This window comes from Scylla paramamosain, chromosome 5 (genome assembly GCF_035594125.1).
Source record: "Scylla paramamosain isolate STU-SP2022 chromosome 5, ASM3559412v1, whole genome shotgun sequence".
NCBI classification, from domain to species: domain Eukaryota; kingdom Metazoa; phylum Arthropoda; class Malacostraca; order Decapoda; family Portunidae; genus Scylla; species Scylla paramamosain.
Genome location: NC_087155.1, coordinates 13,292,892 through 13,301,938, shown reverse-complemented (window position 1 = coordinate 13,301,938; position 9,047 = coordinate 13,292,892). Strand labels below are relative to the sequence as shown.

The 9,047-nt window shown below is 41.4% G+C and overlaps 1 non-coding gene across 1 annotated transcript; it reads right to left on the bottom strand.

The window, feature by feature from the left end:
• Positions 1-8,576: 8,576 nt before the first annotated feature.
• On the bottom strand, positions 8,577-8,648 carry Trnaa-ugc (transfer RNA alanine (anticodon UGC)). Its single transcript has one exon. It is a non-coding gene; the product is annotated as a tRNA-Ala (tRNA).
• Between the last annotated feature and the right edge of the window lie 399 nt (positions 8,649-9,047).

Here is a 9,047-nt window from a genome sequence, read left to right as displayed (position 1 = left end):
CTTGTTCCCTCAGGCCATAATGAACGCAGCGCAGGTGATTCGGTTCTCCCTTGTTCTTTCTCATTCTGAATCTGAATATTGCTTTACATCTCTTACTTGACTTTGCTTCTGGTTCTGTGCCTTATTCTTTTGGCTCCATGCAGTCAGATGGTTCTTCTTCATGGCTGTCTCTTTTGTCAGAGTTTTTGGGGCGTGGGGAGGAGGTGCGTGTGCTGTGCCCGCATCATGCTGACGTGGTCTTCTGAGAAAAATGCAGGAAACTGTGTTCCTTATGAATGCTCTCAACACATTATTGCATCTATTTAATTTCGTTCATGCGTATTATGGCTTGTGTGTGTGTGTGTGTGTGTGTGTGTGTGTTGCATGTTTTTTTTTTTATTTGCTTAATCTATTTTACTCTTATACTGTTACATTTCCTTTTTTTTTCAAATTTAAGGTTTCATTCAATTGTTAAAGACTTTTTTTTTTTTTTTTTTTTTTTTTTTTTTTTTTTTTTGCTAACAGAGATACAGCGCGCCCGGGGAGGTAAAGAAGCTTTTTGTTCGAGGGTTGCCTCCGGTAAGTACGAATTCTTTATTTGGCATGACCTGTAGCTTCATGACGGGGCGGGGACAGTTCACATGTGTCAGGAGAACTAGAATATATGCTTATGTGGGAACACCGGATGTAGCTTTGTTGACAGTGGAAAACCAGTCTTTAAGTTTTTACTCTCATCTATTGACATTATCTTTTGAATATTTCTGGATTTTCTTCGTATTTTGTAAGCGAACCCTTTTTTTTTTTTCCACAGAATTTACACTTGGGTTTTATGTTTGGCGTTGAGCAGCATTGCGTGGCCTCGCGTGCCCGTCGCAGAGTCGGTGAGGCGCGTCAGAGACTGGCTGGGCCAATAGGTGCTGGGTGCTGAGTGCTGAGTGCTGGGCCCGTCGCCGTCTCCCATGCAGGTTTTTCGTATAAATGAGCTTGCGGTGCAGCGAAAGTTTTTGTGCCATATCATTTTTTGCATGTGCCACGAATGATAAGACTGCGAGGAACATCGGCTAACTGCAGGCGATGTTACCTTTCTCCAGGCAGCAGCACGCCCTTGCTCGCCCTGCAGTACAATCTGAGTAAAAACGTCCATTGTGATACAGAGAATATTTCTAGCACCGAGATTTCCATGATTATATTAAAACGAGGTAGTGAGGGCGCGATTCGATTAACATTTTTTTTTTTTTTTTTCTGAGAAGACACTTGAGGGGAGCGTTATGGACCGAGGCGAGTGTTCCGTGCCGGCCAGAATCGCATCATATGATCAGGGTCAATGAAAAGGATATTGATTTTAGTGTTAAGAGCTGGCTTTAGGAGTAATCAGGGGTTTTAGACACACACACACACACACACACACACACACACACACACACACACACACACACACACACACACACACACACATACACACACACACACACACACACACACACACACACACACTCACACACACGTTTAAAAATTGAATTAAAAAAAACGAAAGAATTGCTTGACAAAGATTACACAGTACCGTAACACAAAGAAAAGATTTAGGAGAGAACCATTCGTTTGGTTGTAAACTTGTTATGGTTGCTAATGATGATGATAATGATGGTGATGATGATGATGAAAGTAATGACATAAGATTATGAATATGAGTGGTCTATTTTGAGATTCATTCCTAAACATGTCCCATTAAGAGGAGTGATTAATTATATATATTAACAACTTGTACATATCCTGACGAGGATGATGGAAAGAAGAAATTTACATTTGATTACCCAAGTATATATATATGTATATATATATATATATATATATATATATATATATATATATATATATATATATATATATATATATATATATATATATATATATATATATATATATATATATATATATATATATATATATATATATATATATATATATATATATATATATATATATATATATATATATAAACCTTGATTAATATCATATTGATAAGGAAGTCAGTCTTTGAAATTTACCTTGAAAGATCGTCGTGATTCATTATGCGTTGCTTGGTATTAGTAGTGTTTGTTTTCTTAGATGTCAGTGTTTTATGTCACGATGTGTTAGGTTTAATTCAATAGGTGTTACTGCTTTAATATTAATTCTCTTATTGAAACTGGTACTGGTTGTCGCGTTCATTCACACACACCTACCATTAGTACTTTTGGATATTCACAAATACGAGTTTTTTTTTTTTTTTTATGAAGAAACTTAGGAAGACACAAATAATAAAACTATATTCTATATAATGTAACTGCCAGTCATCACTCCCGTTAGCGTGTGAATGAAGAGTCCAGTAATATATATCATCTTGTATTGCACTATTTACATTCTTAATAACTTCCACCTGGACAGGTAAAGCCCCAAACTCGGCTATCAGCAAATACTTTAATCAGATTATTCAATATTGAGCGCCTCAAAGCTAATAGCCTTGTTAGTAGTCGCTTCATGCGTGTTATTGACTCCTCTCTGGTTACTTGATCATCGTCCACTGCACCTTGTGGTCAACTTTATTATATTACACTAGTAGCAAGTGGCGCAAGGAAGTTTAGTCTTCTCTCATTCTTCACGCGTACAAGCACACCATGACAGGCAAGCTGCTGAGTGACTGACGGATGTACTAATGTGTGCGTGACTGAACGTGGAAAAAAAAAAAAAAAAAACGATTTTTGAGATTTGCATTTTTTTTTTTTCCTTCAAAATTACAGAATTTTAAAGCAACAAAAGTGGAAGAAAATATTAATGTAGAACGTTTATATGAACGATTATCAGCATTATCAGGTAAACATTTAGAGTATGAACATTTTTTCACCATTTTGTTATGATCTTGTCTTAGAATAAAGACAAAATTAATTGAGAAAAACATCTTCCAGAACTATAGTATTAAATTTTAAAACTAGTAAATTAGAAGAAAATTACTTTGTAGATATATAGTTAAAGCTATGTACCATTATCTACGCATCGTTTCGGTGAGCACAAAATCTTAGGTGCCTGGATATTGGCTCTCCTTACTAAAGAACATGTCTCTCTTATTAGGTAAATATTATGAAATTGAAAAATACACACACACACACACACACACTCTCTCTCTCTCTCTCTCTCTCTCTCTCTCTCTCTCTCTCTCTCTCTCTCTCTCTCTCTCTCTCTCTCTCTCTCTCTCTCTCTCTCTCTCTCTGCCCGCTAGTTCCTTTGATGTAACATGATCGGGAAGAATGAGCCTGATGTACAGCCACCTCCTGATGTAGTACAGCCGACAAAAGGAATCTGCCTTGGCACTACTTCATACTTATTTGCATCTTATCGCAAAGTAATGGCCACAAATATGGTTGATGATTGCAGCAAAATTATGCCTCTGGTAGTGAATAGAATAAGCCAGTTCCTTCTACCGGTAATCAGCTCCGTTAACAAAGTCACCTGACAGATAATAAGGAACAATTTCCACTACCTTGTTATTAGAGGAAGAAATTGTGTCAGATAGCGCTTCCATTGTTGACGGATTGATTGGCTGATTGATTGAAGGATTCACTTAGAAGCGCCACAACGGAGAGGTTATAATGCGCATTATGAACAACATGTGCTAAGAAATGTGTTAGGATCCTTTTCCAGTGAACACATCCAGCTAAGGAATTAAGTTGAAAGCACCGCAGCAAAGATTATATGGCACATTATGAATAGTATGTGCCTGGAAGTATATTAAGAAGGTGCTGGAGGTTTTTCCAGTGTACACATCCAGCAGCACAGGAAGGCGGGAATATTGTGAAGGGAGTATATTAATGTACTTATTGTATCTGCCTCGCTAAGGGTACGTAAGGTACTGTTCCAGCCGCTGCCGGTAAAGGAAGAACCGGTTGTAGAAATGCATAATGGTTTAATGAATCGCAAGTGTGTGCTAGCGTTACTCAGCCCAGTGCTCACACACATTCCTTCGAGTTACAAGGGAGGGGAAAAATTGTTGAATGAAGAAGGAAGAAAGTTATATTTGTACACACATGTGGTTAAGGATAAAGATGCTGTGATCTCTTCCCTACGTGGAGCTATTTAACACTGTTACGTCATCAAATACGAGAACTACATCTATTAAGAATACGAAGCTTGTGCTCACAGTATCGAGCAAGAAAATATCGTAAGTCTTGTGATTTATAGGAACAACTTCGATATATAAGCACTTTTAGATAAGCATATATAAAGAACGCGCTCGCAGACACACACAAACACACACACACACACACACACACACACACACACACACACACACACACACACACACACACACACACGAGAGAGAGAGAGAGAGAGAGAGAGAGAGAGAGAGAGAGAGAGAGAGAGAGAGAGAGAGAGAGAGAGAGAGAGAGAGAGAGAGAGAGACTGGACATCGCCATAAATTTTACAAGCAGTACCAGGAACCGCTCCACCACTCACCATCACCACCACCACCACCACCACGACCACTCAACACACACCACAGCACCACCACCACCACCACCACACAATACTTACATGATAGCAGGAGTTTCCGAAGCATAACAAGAGTCCTTCGCCGTGTAACAATGTGAATTATTTCCCTCACTACAAGAAACACTCGAAGGATCATTAGCGCGAAACACATGTCAGTTCTTGTGGAGGTGAATAACGTACACATAGTCGCAGGTTTTCGGAAGCCAGTGGCATATGTTTTGCCTCCGCGAACACTGCACTAATTAAGGGAACTATGCGGGACGAATGAATGCAGCTCAGTAAGAGGACGACACGCTGCACATAATCCCAGTCCTTGCGGAATCAAGTGGCGTGGTTATTCACAAGCTGGCTGCTGGCATACCGTACTACTGATTAGGGGAAGATAAAAACACTTTCGAAGAATAGATTCATTACATTTTTCCTCTCCATTTCGTTTTGTGTGTCGTTGTTACTCTGAAGTTTAAGAGAAATTTTCCTGAAATAAGCAACGAGTATGTATATTGAGTATTTCAGTGTGTGCGTGCGTATGTGTGTGTGCGTGCGTGCGCATTTGCAGTAAGGAAAAGGTAGAAGCTTTTAGAGGATAAACTTATCTTCATGTAATACATAATCGTTAGCAGAACAAGCATTACCTGAGCCTTTATATCCTGTGCCCCGCTGCCGTCCCTGCCCCACCCCGCCTCCCTCTGCCGATCCCCGCGCCGCAGCCTCCAAGGTGTCCGCCGCGATGTCCGTTTAAGATTTTACGTCTGCAGAGAAGCCGTCCGGCCGGTGTCAGATAACAAAAGTAGCGTTGTTGATGTCTCTTAGGGGCTAATATCTCCCTTGAAAATCAGCATTTAAAAGAATAATCATCTTAGACTTTGTGGAATTGTTGTTCCGAACACTGAGTTTGTTTCCGTTTATTCTGTACGTCACCCGCCATGACGCCGTAACCCAGCGTGGCGTGGTCCGTGGCTTGAAGATCTCCACAACCATTGCAGATGTTCATTACCATGTAGTGCGTTCTCATAGGCTGATGATGACGCTGCGAATATTAAAGAAAGTGGTTAACACTCAAGAAATAAACGCATAAGTATTTGGATAATGCTTCAAATCTTAAGTGCTGCGTCCAGAACCATCATCATTACAGGCTAAGCCACACTGACCTTTGAGTCAAAGGAAATTTTCTTTCTAGTGGAGGCAGCTGGGAGGAAAGTAACAAGGCAGTACATGGTGGGAGTGAGACAATGAAAATAAAATTATCTTTCATAGCAGTATATCTTGTTGGTAAGTGAAAGGAGGAGACGAATGAACTGCTAGTTCATATTATTTAACAACAGAATTAAGAAGATAATTTTGTTTTCATGTTGTATATCTAAAGATAAATATTTTAGCTGTGCGATGAAAGAACATTATTACAAGTGCGGTAAAAAAGATAGATAAATAAAACATCAGAATTACAAATGCAAAGATGATATCAGGAGCAGCAGTACAAACAGGCGTATGCACACATCCGTTTCGCCCTTCAGTGGAGGCGGAGACAGCACGACCTAGGGAACCTTGTTGAGACACAGCAGCTTCCCACCGCCGCTGCTCCTTGTGGTCAGCAGAAGCGTCCCGGCGCTTAGGGAAGACACTCGGACGATCCCATCCGCCCAACTCCACCCCCTAGCCTGCCCCTCGCGACCTTTCACCACATACACACACACACACACACACACACACACACACACACACCTTACATGCACAGTACTTATGGACATTACGTGTACACACCATATGCACTGAATGTAATACTGAATACAATGCATAATGCTAATAATACACCTAATATGTTGAGAGAGAGAGAGAGAGAGAGAGAGAGAGTGTGTGTGTGTGTGTGTGTGTGAGTGGAGGTTATGGAGGAGGGGCTGAGGGTGGAGGTCGGAATGGAGGGGGTGCCGACTGGCAAATACCGGAGCCACCAGTTTTTGTGGGAGCACCTGCATCTGCGCCGTCGGGTCCAGCCAGCGAGCCTTCCTCCAGCAGTTTATGGCGGGGGTGGGGGGGAGGGAGCTGGGGTACTGTTTTTGTCGCTCTCAGGCCCTAGTTCTTCCCCCGGCCATCCCCCCCTCCACCCTGCTCCTCGGTCTCATTCCCTGCAGGACGGTGATTTGCAAAGGACACCGCGCACCTCACTAGCGCAGGAAATGAAGGTGAGGGTAAAACAACATCCTCTCCTCGGAATCGAAGCAAAATTCTGAGTCTCGCCAGATAACCGTGATTATCGTATTTATTGGAACTTGATACTGGCGTAATAGACGTCCATTAGGTGACGCGGATTTGCCTTTAAAACTTAATGTGGAAAATCGAACCTGACGTAAAGAGAACGAACAAAATTTTTCCACCGATCGCAACTCATGGCCCGCCCTTTGCTGTCCCGAACACTGCTGAGGCTTCCAGGTTCCTGCGTGGCGGTGTAGCGTGTTTTGGCGTGGCCGTGGAGCCGCTGCTTGATAGGAGGAGTTGATGATGATAGGAAGCCTTGCGCTGTTGAAATTTTAGGACACATACTTTTCTTGCAGCGTGTACTAATGATAATGAAATCGGTATCGGGTGCGTGCTAAGGCGGGATAAGCTAGAGGGGCGGTGATGGCTGCGGCGCATCCCTTCTCACTCTCATGTTTGGAGCTGATGAGAACGCGGGTCACCCAGCTCGCCGTGGCGCTGCAGGTCTTTTTCGCCTCCAGTCACTCACTCTGCGCCCCCTCCGGACACCCTCACGGCGCTCCATTTTGATATCGACTGAAATAAGTTTGAAATTGCTCTACAGTTTCGTAGTAGCATTCAGTTCCATAAGTAGTAGAACGGACTCATCTGAACTGATACCAGAGAAAAAAAAAATGGGGATGAAAAAAAAGGGAACTGAGAAAACTGAGTACCAGGTGCAAGACTAAAATGTTCCGAAATTGAACAGTAAGATCACGTGTTTAGTGCCGATCACTTTCCATGAGTGTGAGCATCATCTCATCTCGATTATCTTCTTGTGCCGCTTTTCTGGCGTTATCCCGCGGCAAACTCCCAGCCGCAGGTGAAGTGCCAGGTGGAAGTATTCTTATCGCAAATTTTACATTATATTTTTTTTTTCTGCTTTCATGTTAATTTCCGTGTTGCAAGTGGCACTGGAGACGACTGGCCAAATACTGCTGGTACATAAAGTATAAGAATTATCTCGTAGTACTTTTGAAACTCTTCTTTCTAGAGTAAGACATTAGTACCTGCAGAGCAAGCAATATTTACATCAGTCATCCTCCTTGATTCCAGCGAAAACGGATCAGAGCTATACGACTTGCAGGTTAAAAGAATAAAAAAAAAAAAAAAGCGTAAAATGAGGAATGCCGTTGCTTTTGCCTGGTTGGGAGCTGAAATATATTTAGCAGGCCGCCTGAAGGTCACTGGCGCACATTACGAGGAATGACTCCACAGTCCAGCCTGCTTGCCATGCGACGCTCCATCACCTCGCCCGTTCCAGTTAGCCCTAATAGACCCGCCACATTACTCTGATGTTCCTCGCTGCTTTCTTGTATTCAATATTTTCTGTTGTTGTTGTTGGCCGCTAAGTGACGATGATGAAAGCGCTGTCTATTTTGTCAAGCGGAAGACACAGATTAGCGACGCTCTCCAGGAAATCTCATTCTCTTTTTGGAGGCAAGAGCGTCGTTAGGGAAGAAAGGTTTTGTCCCAGCATCCCGTGCGGCTTTTCCTCTGATGGTGTTGGTTTTGCTTGTGGCTCTTTTTTTTTTTTTTTTCTCTTCGTATCTTGTTCTGTTTGATGCTCATGTAGTTATAATATAGTTTTCCTTTGTTTATCAAAATTTTTATCACAGTCACTTTTTTCATATATAAAACAACAGAAGCAATGATGATGTTGCTGATGATGATGGTAGTAGTGGTGATACCAGCAGCAGTAACAGCAGTAATGGTTGACTATATTTTGATGATGGTAATATTGATTGTACAACTACTGCTATCGCTACAACAACACCTACCGCTAGTAATACTAACGACAGCAACAACAGTAACAATTGAGAAAAAAAGAATCATCATACCTCTGGAGGTGCCGGGGATCGAACCCGGGGCCTTTCACATGCAAAGCGAACGCTCTACCACTGAGCTACACCCCCTTTCTGAATTTGATAATAAAAAAAGAACTACTGAAATTACAATTTATTTAACATATAAGGTAGCATCTCTCCTAAATAGGCACGCATGACTGGCAGAAAGTGAAGGTTTTTTGTTATTATTTATCTTCATATCAGTCAGACGCAGAATAGCCATCAATAACCAAAAAGGGAAAATAAATTAGATTATTCTATTTCTCTGATTGATATCAACCATAATAAAAAGTATATTTATCAAAGAAAGAAAAAAAAAACAAGAGAAAAAAAGACTGCATTATTTTATCAGTGTACATATTTATCATAAACCCCGCTTTCATCACTAACCAGGCCTGAGGTGGGGAAAGAGGAACAAGAACAAAACAAGATATCAGATTCCTTTCATGTGACATCCTCAACCTTAAC